General features: G+C 39.9%; 1 protein-coding gene across 10 annotated transcripts in view; it reads left to right on the top strand.

Moving 5' to 3' along the window:
- tiam1 (TIAM Rac1 associated GEF 1) overlaps positions 1 to 17,949 on the top strand; it is a 289,209-nt gene that overhangs the window by 113,629 nt on the left and 157,631 nt on the right. Inside the window, exon 1 of one of the 10 annotated variants that reach the window (XM_016992497.2) lies at positions 11,298 to 11,405. The exons of the other annotated variants lie outside the window; for them this stretch is intronic. The gene's annotated coding sequence lies outside the window, so the exon portion shown is untranslated. Of the gene's footprint in view, positions 1 to 11,297; positions 11,406 to 17,949 lie in introns of those variants that run through there. 10 annotated transcript variants of the gene reach the window in all.

Below are 17,949 nucleotides of genomic sequence, written 5' to 3'. Positions count from 1 at the left end.
TTAGACACAGAACATCCCAGGTTCAGACCTTGGAAAGGACATTGTCTGAAATTTCAAAGAGCCACCACTAAAATGAATGACATATCTGACGTTCAATGGTAGCAGAGCAGCTGGTGGGCTAACGAAAGGATTGGAGACTGTGGCAGGTCTAGGGGGCAGTTGGAAGTCTTTGGGAACCATTTTATAAATGACAAGAAGTGAAAGCTGACTAGAAAGCTAATGCCATTTTGGAAAAATGACTTTTTTGTGTACTGGTCATATTTATTCATTATTTTGTTATGAAGAAGAATGTAATAAGTTATAAGAAGGTTATAAGAACTTATTTATTTTTTAGAAAAAGGAATCCAAAAATGGAAATAACACTTTATTATTACAAGTTACAAAACAGGACAACTGGGTATATCTAAAGGTATTTGTGTGTGTGACACAGTGCCCCAGTCATTGAGGCAAACAGGGAAGCTTAGCACTCAGGTGCAGATAAATGGTCGCTCTCCTCTCAGTCATGGTCCCTGAATACTTCAGTCTGCCCCATTAGATAACTAGGTCAGCTTTTCTTCTTTGGGACACATGTTTAGGGAAATCTATTGCTCTTAAGATGTTGCTGGCCTGCAGGTCCTATCAGCTCCCGCTAGTAAGCCGGTATAGGAATGATTGTCCTAATTTATTTATTTTATTTATTTATTTACAGTATTTATATTCTACCCTTCCTACCCCGAAGGGGACTCAGGGCGGATCACACCGCACACATATAAGGCAAACATTCAATGCCTTAACATAGAACAGAGACAGAGACAAACGCAGGCTCCGAGCTGGCCTCGAACTCATGACGGTCAGAGTGATTTCTTGCAGCTGGCTGCTCACCAGCCTGCGCCACAGCCCGGCCTAATTCAATTCTTTATGTATTTATCATGTACGCATTTGAGATAATATCCATCTACTAGTCCATTTATTTTGTGCTTTTTAAAAAAGTCTTATATCTGATGCTTTCCAGAGACACATCAGAAACAAAAAAAGGTGTGGTTATAGCATTGCCTCCAAATTCTGGGTCCAGCATCTGCTTAACTACAACTCTCAGATCTCCATTGGCCCTTCCGGATGGTGCTTTTGGGAGTTGACTTTGGGCAACATCTGTGGACTTAACTTCTTTATCATAAAGTAAGGAATATATCAAAGCATAATATTGCTTCAGTTCTGCATACTGATGACCCATTCATTACCTTATATGCCCCCATGACGTTTATTATATGAGATCTACAACTGTATGACAGACCTGGTATCAATATGTTTATGACCATGCAAGTTAATAGAAGGTGGCAATGCTGCTTTATTCAGATTGGTAAGATCTGAGTAGGAGCTCTGTTTGACATGCTTTATCACAGTTGCTAGCAAACTGGAGTCTAGTCAGAGGAGTTAAAGATAATCAAAGATTTGGAAGTGTGAAGGAAATGTTCATGCTTAAAAAGGATGAGGGGAGCCTAGATTTAGGAAGAGGTATGGTAGGTGATTTAAAATGGATAAGCAATCTCCTGCCTACCAATTCAGCACCCACCAGCCCTAGTCTGCATAGCCAGGAGCTGGGAAGTCTGGGAGCTGAGGTCCAAAACATCATAAGACCACTGAGGTGCATCAACCGTCAGTTCAAATATCAGAATAAAAAAGACACTTTACTTATTAAAAAATGGATGAAATATGTGTGTGCTTTATATATTTTCAAATATTTTAAGTCAAATGTATAAACTGTTGATCAGAAACAGACTTTCTTTTTCATAAATTAAAGATACCCATGAGTTTAGAAAAATGACACTGATATCTTTGTCACAATTACTTTAATCCTGGTTTTGCCATTGCTTTGATCCAAATACTGCACCATTGAAACTTGACAAATCCAATTTGCTTTATATCTTGGTGCTCTAATATTTGGAAGAAATGCTATATATCCCTAGTGGAAAGTGAAGTGGCATCATCAGAGAGGCAGGAAGAGCTGCAAGGAATGAATTTGAATATGAATACCTTGATAAGTGGGAAATCATCTGAAGAGGACAGCTCTGCTGGAAACTATTTGCAAATCTTTAAAAATTTGTGTCTACGCGTGTTCCAAATTTCTGTCTTTTGCCCCACAGTGGTTGTTGGATCAATGTTAACTTCACAGAGAAGTGCTAACCTATCTAGTCTACTGAAATCTTTTGTGCTGAATTATATCTGTGCACTTTGATCTTTGTTTGCCCATGCCCAGTTAACACTTGTGGTCAACTTTCTAGGTAGGTCTCTCTCCTGTGTCTTGGATTTTGGTATCAACTTGACTGTGTATATGTCAAGAACCCACTCATTTAAGGTCATTATTGCTTACTTATTGATGCACCAGCGATTTGACAGCAGCAGACTCACAATCTAGAAATAATTTGTTGGGTCACTAAGAGCCACATTCCTTGTATACCAAAATGTTTAACTTTTTAAATTTTAACCCTTTCTAATCTAAGTCATGAAGCTGAGTTTAAGCTTCAGCTTTTTAATGGTTTTTAGAATGACCTACATTCGGTTCGTTGACTCTTTACATTCCATTCCTTTTTTGTGACCTCATATGAAAATTTGAGCACCAAAAGTTTGTGGCCTGATCCCCACCTGCAAAGAGACCCAGGAATGTAGGGAAACAAAAAAAAAATCAAAAGAAGGGCAAAGGTTATTCTGACAAAGCTTTCTAGGTATGCCTACTTGACTCTTTTTTCTTTTTGAGAATTTGAACACTAAATTATTACTCACCTGCAGCTGACTAGGACCTGAATCCTTCAGGTCAGTCCCATCTGTTGAATCATAAGTCAAGACTTATGTAAATCCTATTGATTCAATTGGTGTAGTTCAGTTGAGAGTAATAGAGTTCAGAGGGAAGGATGTTCTTGTAAAAGTAGAGCAGATGATATATTGGCTATATAGATGATCATCCTGGATTCTTCTGCAGTACTCTCACAAACAAGAGAGTTCAACAGCTTCCTAAAAGGACAGGAGGTGATTATCCATGAGATCCACTCTTTTGTATATGGTTAATATGTAGACTGTTTATTTACTTAAATATTTCTTCTTCTTCTTGTTGTTGTTGTTGTTTTCATTGTTTCTAACTTATGATAAGGATTTTCTTAGCAAATTTTAGTTAGAGAAAGTTTGTCCTTGTCTTCTTCTACGGATTTACCAAAAACAAGTCATGCCAGACTAATCTGATCTCTTTTTTCGATAGAGTTACGAGTTGGGTCGATACAGGGAATGCTGTGGATGTAGCGTACCTGGATTTCAGTAAGGCCTTCGACAAAGTCCCCCACGACCTTCTGGCAAACAAACTAGTAAAATGTGGGCTAGACAAAACTACGGTTAGGTGGATCTGTAATTGGCTAAGCGAACGAACCCAAAGGGTGCTCACCAATGCGTCGTCTTCATCATGGAAAGAAGTGACAAGTGGAGTGCCGCAGGGCTCCGTCCTGGGCCCGGTTCTGTTCAACATCTTTATTAACGACTTAGACGAAGGGTTAGAAGGCACGATCATCAAGTTTGCAGACGACACAAAACTGGGAGGGATAGCTAACACTCCAGAAGACAGGAGCAGAATTCAAAACGATCTTGACAGACTAGAGAGATGGGCCAAAACTAACAAAATGAAGTTCAACAGGGACAAATGCAAGATACTTCACTTCGGCAGAAAAAATGGAAATCAAAGATACAGAATGGGGGACGCCTGGCTTGACAGCAGTGTGTGCGAAAAAGACCTTGGAGTCCTTGTGGACAACAAGTTAAACATGAGCCAACAATGTGATGCGGCTGCTAAAAAAGCCAATGGGATTCTGGCCTGCATCAATAGGGGAATAGCGTCTAGATCCAGGGAAGTTATGCTCCCCCTCTATTCTGCCTTGGTCAGACCACACCTGGAATACTGTGTCCAATTTTGGGCACCACAGTTGAAGGGAGATGTTGACAAGCTGGAAAGCGTCCAGAGGAGGGCGACTAAAATGATTAAGGGTCTGGAGAACAAGCCCTATGAGGAGCGGCTTAAAGAGCTGGGCATGTTTAGCCTGCAGAAGAGAAGGCTGAGAGGAGACATGATAGCCATGTACAAATATGTGAAGGGAAGTCATAGGGAAGAGGGAGCAAGCTTGTTTTCTGCTGCCCTGCAGACTAGGACACGGAACAATGGCTTCAAACTACAGGAAAGGAGATTCCACCTGAACATCAGGAAGAACTTCCTCACTGTGAGAGCTGTTCGACAGTGGAACTCTCTCCCCCGGACTGTGGTGGAGGCTCCTTCCTTGGAGGCTTTTAAGCAGAGGCTGGATGGCCATCTGTCGGGGGTGCTTTGAATGCGATTTCCTGCTTCTTAGCAGGGGGTTGGACTAGATGGCCCATGTGGTCTCTTCCAACTCTACTATTCTATGATTCTGAGAGATCAGCAGGTCTCAGAGTAGTTTGCAATCAGTGAAGTTGTTTTGAAAGCTAAACCAGTGGGAAAAAATCTAACACAATTCAGTTCAAACAAAATAAAATTCAGCATCTAAAAGATTAAAAGACAAATGATGATTCACTAAACCAAAATCTATGGTTTGACTGAACAACCAAGTTTTAACTTGGTGTCAAAACAAGGGTACTGTTGGTGACAGTCAGGTATCCAAGAAAAGGGAATGCCACAAAAAGAAAGCCGCTCTCTAACAATTATAATGTGGTGTGCTGTTTCTAAAGGTAGGTCAAAGAGACCCTTCTGTCCTTGTAGTACATCCTAAGAATTGGGTAGCTACAGTGGGCCCTTTGTATCTACTAGAGTTTACCTCCAGGACCTTACATGGAAACCAAAATCTGTGAGTGTTCAAGTCCCACAATATAAATGATGTAGTAAAATGATGCCCCTTATATAAAATGGCAAAATCAAGGTTTGATTTTTGGAATTTATTTTATGGAGTATTTTCTAGCTGTCAATATTTGAATCAGTGAATACAGAATCTGTTGATATGAAGTCCTAAGACTGTTATATTCCAAGAAAATATTGCGATAGAATCACTCTATTTCAGAATTGACTTTAAGGCATATAACATACTACTTCAGATATTCCAGCTTCAGTTGAGGCACAAAGTAGACTCGGGCAATAATTTGTGTATCTGCTACTTTGTTTAATAAGAGGCTTTATTCATTGATCTTTTCTACAGAGCCAGACCTATTAAAACACTAGACTATTACTCAAGATGAGAACTGTGTGTATGTGTCTTTCTAGGTGTGTGTTTCTGTGTATCTTCCACATTTCTTAGGATTTTTTTAAAATATCATCCTTTGTGCAGCTGTGATTGATACTTAAAATACTATCCTGAATGACATCATTGGGCTTGTTCCATGTCATTACTCTAGTAATATTAACTTGGCCCACTTCCTATGACATCACAAGAGTTGTCCCTAGCTCTTAAGTTTTGTCCCTAAAACCCGAGGGCTGGGATAATTCTGTTCTGGCAAGCCTCATCATAAATGTAGGAAATCTCTTTCAGCTTGAGGGTCATATTCAGTACCAGATAAGTTCTTGAGAAGTTTTGGAGTGTGGCCAAGAAAAACAGCACACTTTAGTTTAATGCTCTTGCTGTCGGTAGCTAAAATTCAATAGAGATGTTCCAGCATTTTAGAATGGGGAAAAACATGGAAAACCACAAATTGGTGGTGTCTTGAGGATGTGGGTCTGCCCATCTATAAAGGCCAGAGGGCTAAATTCTGGACCTAGGAGGTTCAGGTTATGTCTCAAGCCCTGAAATTCCTGACTTTTTCCATTTTTAGTTACAGATGGTAAGGTATAAGAAGCATTGATACTTTTTGGGAAATTTGTAAAAAAAAAGATTGCGATGATCACAAAATCAACCGAATGACTTAATTGTCCCTGCTTTCTGACTTCTAGGGCCCTTCCACACATCTGAATAACATCCCACATTATCTGCTTTGGACTGGAATATATGGCAATGTGGACTCAGATAACCCAATTCAAAGCAGATATTGTGGGATTTTTCTTCTGGATTATATGGCTGTGTGGAAGGGCACCTGAAAATGAGAAAGCTCAATCACTTTGCAAGGCAATGTAGTTGCAGGATTCAATTATGATAACAAATGGGGGCAGTATCTTGAAGTGGTTTGTTGTCACGGCACCATTATAAATGATGTCATTCCCTAAGTGCTTAAAATAGTTTCTTATGTGCATGGTTATAAATTTAGGAGGTTCTCCACTGAAAGGCAATAACATTATACACAATTAAATTCTGTTCCACCCACCACCACCCCCAGCTGCCATCTACTCCAAATAGGACAGATTCAAGTACAAAACACAAGCAAATCAAGCTATAGCTTTTTGAATGCCAGCTGGATTTCCAGAAGAGCCTGGCAGAAGGGAACCAGTGAATACTTCCAAGAGCAAACCCACATGCAAGATAACTAACTGTTCTGAACTCAGTGCTCTCATTTAATAACAAAAAGCTAATGATATATTATGTAATGCATTGTTGCTGCTTTTTTTTTTTTGCTATCCATGTATTTTTTTTCAAAATCATAAAGCTTGCACAACCAATTTATTTTGGGGTTGTTGTGTGTTTTCCGGGCTGTATGGCCATGTATGGCTATACCTCACAACCACTAAGGATGCCTGCCATAGATGTCAGGAGAGAATACTTCTGGAACATGGCCATACAGCCCGGAAAACACACAACAACTCGTGATTCCGGCCATGAAAGCCTTCAACAACACAATTTATTTTGTTTCACCCAGGTATGTGTGTTGAGAAGTGTTAAGCCATATCTTTTCCTAGATAACTAACATGGGATTTGTTTGCTGTTCTTAGATGGTTCATATAACCTGTAGATGCTAGAAGAAAAATGCTTCTAATCATATTCTTTAGTGGTGATGTATATTGAGTGTCCTGTCTCTTGAGGCTAAACAGTGTATCATAGTTCTTATGTTAAGGTCACCAAAAATAACTTTTCTATAGTGGGAAACTAGCTATGGGTTTATAAGGCTTTAGCTATAGGAATCAGCATAATAGCCATTGTTTATTCCCAATGGCTGTTAGTACTGGTGTGTGTGAAGGTTTACTATGCAACATTGGCATTGCACATACTTGAAAAGCTTACAAATGTCGTGATTTGTCTCATGGAGTCCCATGCTTATTTAAAGTATCTGTTATCTCTCGTTCCACCAATGGACCCAAGGTAATATAAAATTGCTTTGAAAAAAGAGATTTTAAAAGGATGTCAAGAGCTGGTTTTAAGGACCAAATTCAATGTGAAACAATAGGGGTGGAGCCAGTCATACCAACCATTAGTTTGGAAATAGTCAAACAGACTTTCTTTGGGAGGAGATTTCAGAGTTAAGGTTCTATAGAGAAAACCTTGTGTCACCAAACTAGCCCTTCATGGTGGTAGAACACACAACATGTTCCCTCTGAGATTCTTAGATTCTGGTCAGATTCATTTGAGAGAAGGTGGTTTTTAGACATCCTGTTCCTAGCTATTTAGGGCTGTGTGAAACCAGCATTGAGCCTGGGCATCAATGCAGTTAGCAGCATGTAGTTTCTAAAGCATATATCAGACATCAATTTGGCTGCTACATTTTGTGCCAGCTGTAGCTTCTGGATATTTTTCAAGGGAAGCCCCACACAGAGTGCATTACAGCAATCTAACTGGGAGATGGGAAGTGCATGGATTGTGACCCAATGCACTTTTCTAGGAAAGGAAGTTGTTGGTGGAACAGTCAAAGCTAGGCAGAGGCCACTCAGTAGACACTTGGGTTCATAGGACCAGTCTTATTTTCATAATTCCACTTGTACATGAAGACTGAAAAGGATATGTTGATGTGAGTGTAGAGACCAAAACATCTACATTGCCAGTGCTTCATTGCAACTGTATTAGTACTAATGGTCAACCTTGATCTTCAGGTTTATGTTGTCTCTCTCACTCCCTATTTTTATGACAACCTTACTTTTCTACTTTTCCCAGGTTTGAGACAAACCATATTGTGATATTTAACAAATTGCCAAATTCAGGGTTGTAAATGTGGGTTTGTGAATCCTGAGTCACAAGGCAGATAGAATTCATAGTTTGATGGTTTGGATTAAATGTGTTCTATTTTCTGATTTTTACTTTTTGTCCTTGTGCAAGTTGTTCACATGGCAGTCTTAAGCATGAAAAGACCAATTTAAGCCTCATAACATGACATGCCTACTGCACTTAAAGTTCTCTATTTTCAATACTTATTTGCTAGGCAAATTTTGGAATTGAGATGTTAACCTTTATATATTCTTCTACAAAAGAGAAAACAAGATACTTTCTGAGACGCTAAAATGTACAGACTACTTAACATATCTGAAGGAAAGAGAGTTCTGTAAAACATTTTCCTTTTCATTATTATTTTTTAAAAAAACTCTCCATGGCAAACTTTGCAGTAATATGTAACAAATTGTGCTCATTGTAATGATTAAAAGGCAAAGGCAGATGCGGCTGTGCTGTGGCTTTTGCTATCATCCCGAGAGCCCATTTACATGTTGCCAAGGAACTGAATACACACAGCAGGGTTCTTTTTTGTTTTGTTTTTTAAACCACAGCTGTGTGATTCTCAAAAGGGGTTTGCAAATGTGTCTTGCGAGCCCAGCTTGAAAAACAGTCCCACTGCATTCAGGAAGACAGCTTGATGTCCTAGTGCACTGTTGACTGGCCTGTTTGAAAAGGGGCATTAGCACAATTTTTTCTGTGGCTTCAGCATTTACATTGGACATTTCACGTTTGGTGAGAGAGATCTAAGATAGTGATTCTAATTTTATCTCTTTGCAATGAGCAACCATCAATATTTCCACTGCCAATTTTGTGAATTGACCAGCTTCTTCTAAACGATGCCCTTTTCTTACCAAGCACTTCTTAGATTGTTCTTGCCATCTTTTTTTGTTGCCTTCATCTTACTTCTGGCTTTTATCTGTCGTGGGATTTTCTTTGGCAAAATTTGTTCAAATTGCCTTCCTCTGAGGCTGAGAGGATGTGATTTTCCCTAAGTCACCCCATAGGTTTCCATATTTTAGTGAAGATTCAAACACTTGTCTTTCAGTGTCTTAGTCCAACACTAAACCTCGACATGGTGCTGTCCCTCTTTGCCTTCTTTTACCTGTGACTAATAATTAATGACTGGTGAATGTGTGCTTTTCTGGCACTTAGAAGGTTGCTGGTAGGGAATTTCACACTTGAATGCTAACAGAAAAATTCCTTGCAGAAAAATAGCATGCCAGGGAAAAGTCTAGGCTAGAATAACACTGACCTACAGTTGTTCCCAATTTCCAGTTTACTATGGGTAATAAGAGCAGATTACTAGATCTTAAATCTGATCAGTTCATTGATTAAAATATTTTTGCAAGGAATCTCTAGGTCAGGCATCCTCAAACTGTGGTCCTCCAGCTGTTTGGGCCTCCAACTCCCAGAATTCCTCATCATTCAGAATGCTGGCTAATGCTTTTGGGATTTGGAGGCACAAACAGCTGGAGAGCTGCAGTTTGAAGATGCCTGCTCTAGGTGCTCCTGTATGATTCTATGGTCAACTTCCTTTGGTCTGCTGGAAGACATAGAGATTTCTGGAGAGACCACTGCTTTGAAATCTCTATGTCCTCCAGTATGATTATATGGTCAGCTTCCAGCTGATGCTGACCATAGACTCTTGCCGGAAGACCTAGAAATTCCTAGAAAGGCATTTTCCTTAGGTTTCAAAAACTGCAAATTCATTATTAATGGTTTCTCAATTTTGTGGGGATCCTGTGCTCCTAATCCTAGTGAATGTGGAGGGCTGATTGTATTGCTTTGTAGTTGATTGCTTCCTCTGTTGTTAATGTTTAGCAGACATACACTTGAGACCCTTATGAAGAAAGGTTGGTGGTTACTGTTAGCAGCTGGGAGCACAGTGTTTTGTTGTGGACCTCAAATAATTATTCCAGAATGGAGAGGCAAAAAGTATGCTTCTAGAGCTTAATGGGTGAAGATCTTGTTATTCTCCAAAACGCCTTATGCAGAGTATGTTGTCTTGTTATTTTACAAATGCTTTATAAATGTTAAATGAGAATGCAGTGCTTGTGCTGAAAGGGGGAAAGGAGTATATTCAGTAAAGTAAAAGAGAGCAACGCTACTTGCCTTACTTTCTGTAGAAAGGTGGAAAAAGATATTCTGGATATACTGTGTAAGTCTTGGCTGCTGAAAAACTGCATTGATAGTAGAGCCACGAGCTTGCTGGCAGCCCTTGTTCTCTTCCATCTTCCCTCCTCAAATCCTTGATTGTGCTGTGAAAGATTATACCCAACGTTGACCTTTGAACTGCTAAGGACCTCACCTTAGAGGAGAAAATGGTGCTTATTGGGTAGCCATTGCCCTTGACAACATTTTTCCCCCCGTGTCAGGAGCGACTTGAGAAACTGCAAATCGCTTCTGGAGTGAGAGAATTGGCCGTCTGCAAGGACGTTGCCCAGGGGACACCCGGATGTTAGATTTTTTTATCATCCTTGTGGGAGGCTTCTCTCATGTCCCCGCAAGGAGCTGGAGCTGATAGAGGGAGCTCATCCGCGCTCTCCCCGGGTGGGATTCGAACCTGGCAGCCTTCAGGTCAGCAACCCAATCTTCAAGTCACAAGGCTTTAACGCGCTACTCCACCGGGGGCTCCTTGACAACATTAACTCTGCCTTTTGCTCTGCCCTTCTCTCTTTCCATTTTATATTCCATACACAAGTTAGAAAAGTTAGCCAATCTATGGGGATTCTGTGAATTGTTGCCCTCTAAAATGACTTTTTTGAGCTCAGAGTCCAAACCAGGGATGAGGAACCTGTTCCTCTCCTGGGAATACTGATCTAAAACACACATCTTTTTCCCACCAATTATCCTGACTAGGGTTACTTCAGGAGGGCTGTATGTCCCGCAATCATGATGCGTAGCACCTAAGTTTGTTCCCTATTAAAATTCCCAGACTTCATTGTTAGCCATGAGAAGACAACACGTATTTCAAAGGTGCAGCTTACTCCCAAATTTACTTGTGCTCCAAGTGATAGGATTAAAAAATGAGTTAACTCATGATGCAGAAGTTAATTAGCAGGTGTTCTGGGGTGTGACCGACTATTTACGTTTACTAGAGTTCATCTCTGTATTTTCCCAGTGTTGTGTTTCAGCATGCACCTACTCTGAGTAGGCTTTGTTGACTCTGTGCTTCAAACCCAGTAGATAGTGCCTTCTTCAGCATGGCATGGTTAGGATAACATTGAACTAGTGCTCCTGTTACTGCGCCACAGAAGAAGATCCAAAGTCTGGATACCTGATTGTGTTTTTGAAGAATATGTTGTCTTCACCTACTCTGGGAAGTCAAAAGGATCTTCTTCCCTCTAGTCTTGTGTCATAATTAGGGTAAGGAACTCATGTAAATGTATCAAATTGTAATGCTTTATTTCTATCATTTGTGAAGGGGTTTCTGGAATGTGTGGATAAATATGATTTGGTACAAAAGCAGGTTTAAAAGAAAAGTGTGCTGAAAAAGATATGCTTGGGATTCTAGTGCATTGATTTTAAACAGGATTTATTGGTTACACAGTGATTATTCTGTCATATAGTTTCTGGAAAATGTTGTCTTATTGGTCTTGACTGATTTAATACTCATCTGGAATAAATAACAGCTGATAGTTGATTTTATCAGATGTGTTTACGACAATGCATTTATCATATAGCAAGAATTCATTTGGCTAAATGTACATGAGTATATAAATTCTTAGATGGCTCACAGCTAAGACATTCTTGCTATGTGATAAATTAACAATAACAAAAACATATGATAAAAGAAATTATCAGCTGTGTTTGTTACTGTGAATTTATCATGTAGCAAGAATTTCTTCCCCCTGAATGAGCCAGCTGAAAATCGTATTGATCATGCACATCTAGCCAAAGAATTAAATACACAGTCAAGGCAAATCTGATGAAAAGTTTGAAGTTGATTGTAAGAGGATATGCAGAAAAATCTTCCTAGAGAAGAGGAGAATTATTACAAAGAAGAGCGCGGGAAAGACTGTGTTGCCCTTTTATTTTCTCTGTAGCCATAATCTTTGAACTCTTTAAGGCAGGAAAGTGGTGGAGGAAATCTGTTTTCTGGGATTTGTAGTCTTAGAAACAACATTTTCCAAGCTGTGCCCTAAAGCTTCAGGCAACGGAGGGAAGAGGGAAGAACATAGTTGAAAAATATGGGTCATGGGGTCAGATAATTGTCCCACATGTCTTGCTGGAAGCAAAATAGTTCCATGTATATTATGGTAGTAGATGATAATCATATGGCCCTCTGGATGTTGTTGAACTGCAACTTCCAGCATTCGCTACTATTAGTTGTGTAGGGCTGCTGGGACCAACAATATCTGGACAGCCACACAATTATCTCTCCTACACTAAAGATTAGCAGCAACCTGCTGAGAACTGAATTTTTCAGAGGTGTTTTATCCAACAACTGAAAAGTCTGAATTGGAATATGCAGTTTGACATTGGCCAAACACTGAGTGCTTCTGTGGAATGGTGGCAGGTTGTGTGTAAAGCTATATAACAAAAAATAGAAAAAGAAATCCTGAATCATATTACCACAATTAACACTACATAAAAAGCAAAGTATTTTGGCCCCTCATTATAAAATATATGTAGGCTTTTCTCAGACTTTCTTAGCTCAGATAGTTGTTTAATAGGACAATCCACAGTCTGGAAAGGCCTGTTCTGCTCTTATGGCAGACATGAACCAACAAGCCAGTATTTTGCCTTCCAGGGCAATCGGCAAGGGTGTTGTCAGTCAAAGTCAGTAGATCTTCCCCAACTGGTATGTGTCACCTGTGACTCTGGAACATGCTCAGACCTCAATATGTCATTGTTGTGAATCACCTTCCTTTGTAAGACTTTACTCTAGGCATGTGTCTGCTTGGTTCTCAGCTGATTCTCACCAGGGAAGAAGATTCACTAAACACATTGCTGCAGTGCATGACCCTGGAGAAGGTGATTTGTTCGTATTAGAAAACTGGTTTCCAGCATTTAATGAACAGGGACAAGCAAGCCCTGTGCCAGCATGAGCTACATCCAGTGTATGTTAATGAATCTGTAGCTTAGTTGTCACATCCTATGGAGCAGTGGTGGACAATTGTGGAAGATCAGAGGGCTGCACCTCCATCTACACCTACTATCATACCCTTTAATGGACATGGGAGCATGCTTTGGGGCTTTCCTTTGCGTTGACTCCTGGAATGCCTGGGGAGGAGTCCAATAATTGTAGTATTAACCTCCATCCTCAAGGTAATTTTTGGCATTTCAGAGCAATTTCCAGGTTTCCGGGTTAATTTAGAAGCCACAAAATGGCCCTGGAGATACATGCGGCCAATGTGTCACACTTTGTCCACTCTCTGTTGTAGAACTTTTGGGGCCATTTTGGTATACCTTTTAGCTATCACATTCCTTTTTTCTCCTTTTCCATTCCTTTTTAAAATCACTATGTATTACAATTGAAATGGGTTAAAGTTAATGTTGAAACAATTCCCTTGGTAATCTATGCTTACCAAAAGAACTTTGTTTGGAGGAAAATTAAATGAAATATTTTTATAGGAATCCTGGGCAGGACAAGGAGGCAATGACTGCTTGAAATGGCAAGCCAAAATGGATATTACATTGGAAATGGCATGATAGCATGAAAACAAAGGGAACACTGATGGTGGAAAGGTGGATGTTGCAGAATCTCTCCTAAATCTGAAAACCATTTGAAGTGGTGTTTCAGTGATATGTTTTTGGCTGATTCCAGTTGGTGGAAATATTCCTGCTTTAGGATGAAATGCATAATTAATTGCATCTGTATCTATGTGTGCCATTAGCTTCTGGACATTCCTTTTGATTTAGAAAAGAAAGGACCTTTTTCATGTAACGGCATTAACTGCAGCCTTTGCATTTCTGTGTAATGAATCTGCTCTGCAGTCCTATAAGCCTATAAGACTTCAAAGTTTTCTAGAGGCTAGAAATCAAGAGTGTTATAACAATTTGCATTTTTACAGTCATCAGTATGACTAGTACTAATAAATTACCTACAATTATTGCCCTTGTAAGACTTTTTATTAGGTTTGGCTTTCATGGACGAGGTTTAAGCATGAGCAAGGGTTGAACACATTTTATTTTAGCTGTTACATGGGGGCTTGTAAGTGGAAACTTTCACATTGTTAATTTTTTCTAAAACTCTAGGCATTCAAAATAGAGATGGCTGATCATTTTAAACTGGTCAGTTTTTTCAGATTTAATAATTGTGAGATGTCTCTGTTGTATGCCCAAAGCAATGATCCCCCCACCCCCCGTTTCAATAATTGCAATATGTCTGTGTTGCATGTCCAAAGCAATGACTTGCTTGAAGTATTTCATCCTTGGTCTTATAGCTGCTTCCCTGATGTACCTCTGTGGCTACGTGGCTGACCTTTGTGAGGAAGGGTACTACGTGCTGTGCTACCCATAGCTAGTGTGCGAGTAAAAGAGAGATTAAGAGGTACTTGTGTTTATAGGCCACAGAGTGTCTGTTTAATAATATGGGAATGAGGAGACAGTCCAGCAGTGGAGGTGAGCCACATGTAAAAGAGATTGTTGTGGTATGTATGTTTATGTGTGTATTAGCAAATGCAGAAAATTGTTTTCATTTCTTACATTACATTTTAATGCCGAACTCGGCACTTATCAAGCATTTCTGCACCTAACAGTGTAAGATTCATAGGGAAACTACTGTATTAAAGACTGAAAGTCTTTAAGATGCAGCTGATTATAGTCTTATTTGTTGATTATGTTGACCAGAAATCTACAGACTCATCAGTACTAGGAAAATACACTGCCTTGCACAAGTATGTACACTCTGCTTTGACTTTTTCCATATTTTGTTTTGTTATGACTTTGGATTGGAATACATTTAATTGCCATTACCACCACTGGATGCATGCAAGATACTCAACTCTGTGAAGATGCGAACTATTTTATACCAGGATTCTGGCCAATGAGTGAGTGAGAGAGCGAGGGCAAGTGACAAAGGTGCAATGGCTGCAGAAGCAGGAGCCTGGCCGCCTCTTCCAGGCTCCGGTTCTGCCGCCGCTGCCTCTTTGTTGCTCACCCTCCCTCTCTCACTCACTCACCTGCCCTCCCTCACTCTCTCATTCACTCACTCATTGGGCTGGATCCCAGCAGCAGTGGCAGAACTAGGACCCGGTGAGTGAGTGAGGGAGTGAGTGAGGGAGTGACTGCCAGGCTCATGTATCTGCTGCTGCTGACACCTTGGTTGCTCACCCTCCCTCTCTCATTCACTCACTGGGCCGGGTCCCGGCAGCGGTGGAAGAACCAGGACCCAACCCGGTAATAAGTGAGCGAGCGAGGGCGGCAAAGGTGGCCGCTTCTGCCGCCTTTGCTGTCGGGAAGGGTGGGGTAAGGAGCCGGGTTCCGGAGGAGGCCAGGCTCCTACTTTTGCCACTGCTGCTGCTGCTGCTACCCTCCCTCCCTCGCCTGTGCAGGGAGGGCGGGTGAGCGACCGAGGGAGGGCGGCCTCAACGCATCAGATAATATGGAGTGTTGGATAAGAGGAAGTCGGATAACCGAAACTCTACTGTAATATGGTTTAACTGACAGTTCCTTGAGAAGGCCATCTACTAAAACTCAGTGACTGGGAAAGGAGAACATTTACTCAGAGAGGCCGCCAAGATGCTAATGTTAACTGTGAAGGAGCTGGGGAGATCTGGACTGAGATAGCAGAAAACACACATTGGAAAACTGTAATATGTATTCTCCATAATCTCAAATATTCAAGAATAGTGAAAAGAAAGCAACTTCTTAAACCCAAATGAAACCCAAATGGAGCTGGTCAAAAGTTAGAGACATAGCAAATATGTGGGAAAGGGTTCTCTGCTCTCATGACATCAAAACTGAACTTGATGACCTTATTGTGAAATATTATGTGTGGTGCAGAGCTACAGTGCCAACTGCCCAGAGAACACCTTTCCCCATGTTAAGGCAAGGTGATGTTGATGTCATATTTTGGTAATGCTTTTAGTTGGCACAGACAGGGGAAAAAAGTACTGAACTGATATTAGAATTGTTGAAGCCAAATACAGGTCATTTCTAGAGGAATACCTATTTTAATCTTCAAAGGATCTGGAAAGGGAGCAGGGGTTCACCCTTTATCAGGACAGTGATAGTTAAAAAAAAAATAGTGGCATGCTTTTGAAACAAGAACATGAATGTTTTAAAATGACTCAGAACCCAAATCTTAGTCTAACTGAGATCAAGACTTGAACTTCTCTGCTCACCAATGATTTTGATCCAACTCGCTAAAACTGGAGTAATTTTATAATAAAGAATAGGAAAATGATGCAAAATTCTGGTTAAAAAACTGGATAGATGTAACAAAGACGTTTTTATAGCTGTAGTTGCTGCCAAAGGGGCTACTTCTGTCAAGAATTGATGATTGAATCCCTACTTAACTTCTGTACTACCACTTTCACACCTTCAGAGTATTGGCTATCTTGTGTAAATACAGCAGTAACCATGCTAATTAAATCATTTTAGTTTCAAGTTGTAACAACAACAACAACAACAACAACTTTATTTTAATATCCCACCTCCATCTCCCCAAAGGGATTTGGGGCGGCTAACGGAACCAAGCCCAAACAGTTACAATAAAACGTTAAATACAAACAAGGCACATGACGGCATCCAGTAAAGTGCCCATATAATAACAAAGTTGTAACAAAAAATGTGGAAATATCTGGGAAAAGGAGGATACATTCAGTGAAATCACATTTTGGTGATTGGTTGAGAAATGTGACAATTATGCTGTCGTGGTTACTAGTACTTCATATTCAGTTCTGTTCATTTTTCTGTCATAAATGTAAGCTGAACCCGGTCCTGGCATTTTTTGCATTGAATGCATAGCCTTCAATGTAATTTAATGGCTTGGTGTTCAGAGTTATTGCATGAAAAACAGAATATTAAACCAATTGAATGCCATTCTGTGTTTCAATTTAGATTCTATTTCCCTTTCTTTTGGGGAGGCATACAGAGATGAGAAGGAAAGTAATTTCAGTCTCTTCCTCAAATAATGAGTGCACAGTAAAATTTACAACATTCTTCTGAAGTTTGAATGCCAAGTTGTATTGTAATTAATTTTGCAGCATTGTTATATATATGACTTCTTTTTTTTTTAAAAAAAAGTTGAACCTACTAATTCATGTCCAGATCTGTCTAGTCCCTTATAAGGTGTTGCTTTATTTGGGAAAGGTGTGGCTATAAACTACACAATATGAAAAATGTTGCACAGTGAGCCAAAACACCTGCTGTACCATGTAACCACCAGAGAATGGCACTTTAAAGTGACAATAAAACATGGTGATAATATCAGAGTTCTACTGTGTTGTGTCTTTATGGCTAATTTAGATAGCTGAGTTGTGGTACTTAAATGAACTTATTGGCAAACAGATCTCAAAATAATTCTGCTCATTGTAACTTCCTGCAACTGTTATGGCTCATTGTTAGTATTTTTGTACCCTGGCTGATTGCTTTCTTTCATTAGGGGTCCTACATGTTACATTCCACTTTAATTGCCATAGCAACTTCCTACAGAATGCTAGGATTTATAGTCTGATAAAGCACTAATGCTTTCTGAAAATTCTGAATGCCCCTACACAATCTGCAAATTCCAGAATTCCATAAAATGTTGCCACAACAGTTGAAATGGAATATAACACTATAATTATGTAGTGTGAAAGGGACTCTACCTCTCTTAACATTAGAATCTGCTTAATTTTCCAGCTAGTATCAGGTTCAGAAACCACAATAAGCTAAAATACCAGGTTCAGAAGTTACAGTAAACAAACCTGGAATAGAAAGCCTGGGATTTGTTTGACTTATCATGATATATTTTTAGATT

The sequence above is a fragment of the Anolis carolinensis genome, chromosome 3 (assembly GCF_035594765.1).
Source record: "Anolis carolinensis isolate JA03-04 chromosome 3, rAnoCar3.1.pri, whole genome shotgun sequence".
In the NCBI taxonomy this organism is placed as follows: Eukaryota; Metazoa; Chordata; class Lepidosauria; order Squamata; family Dactyloidae; genus Anolis; species Anolis carolinensis.
This window is presented reverse-complemented; position numbering and strand designations above follow the sequence as displayed.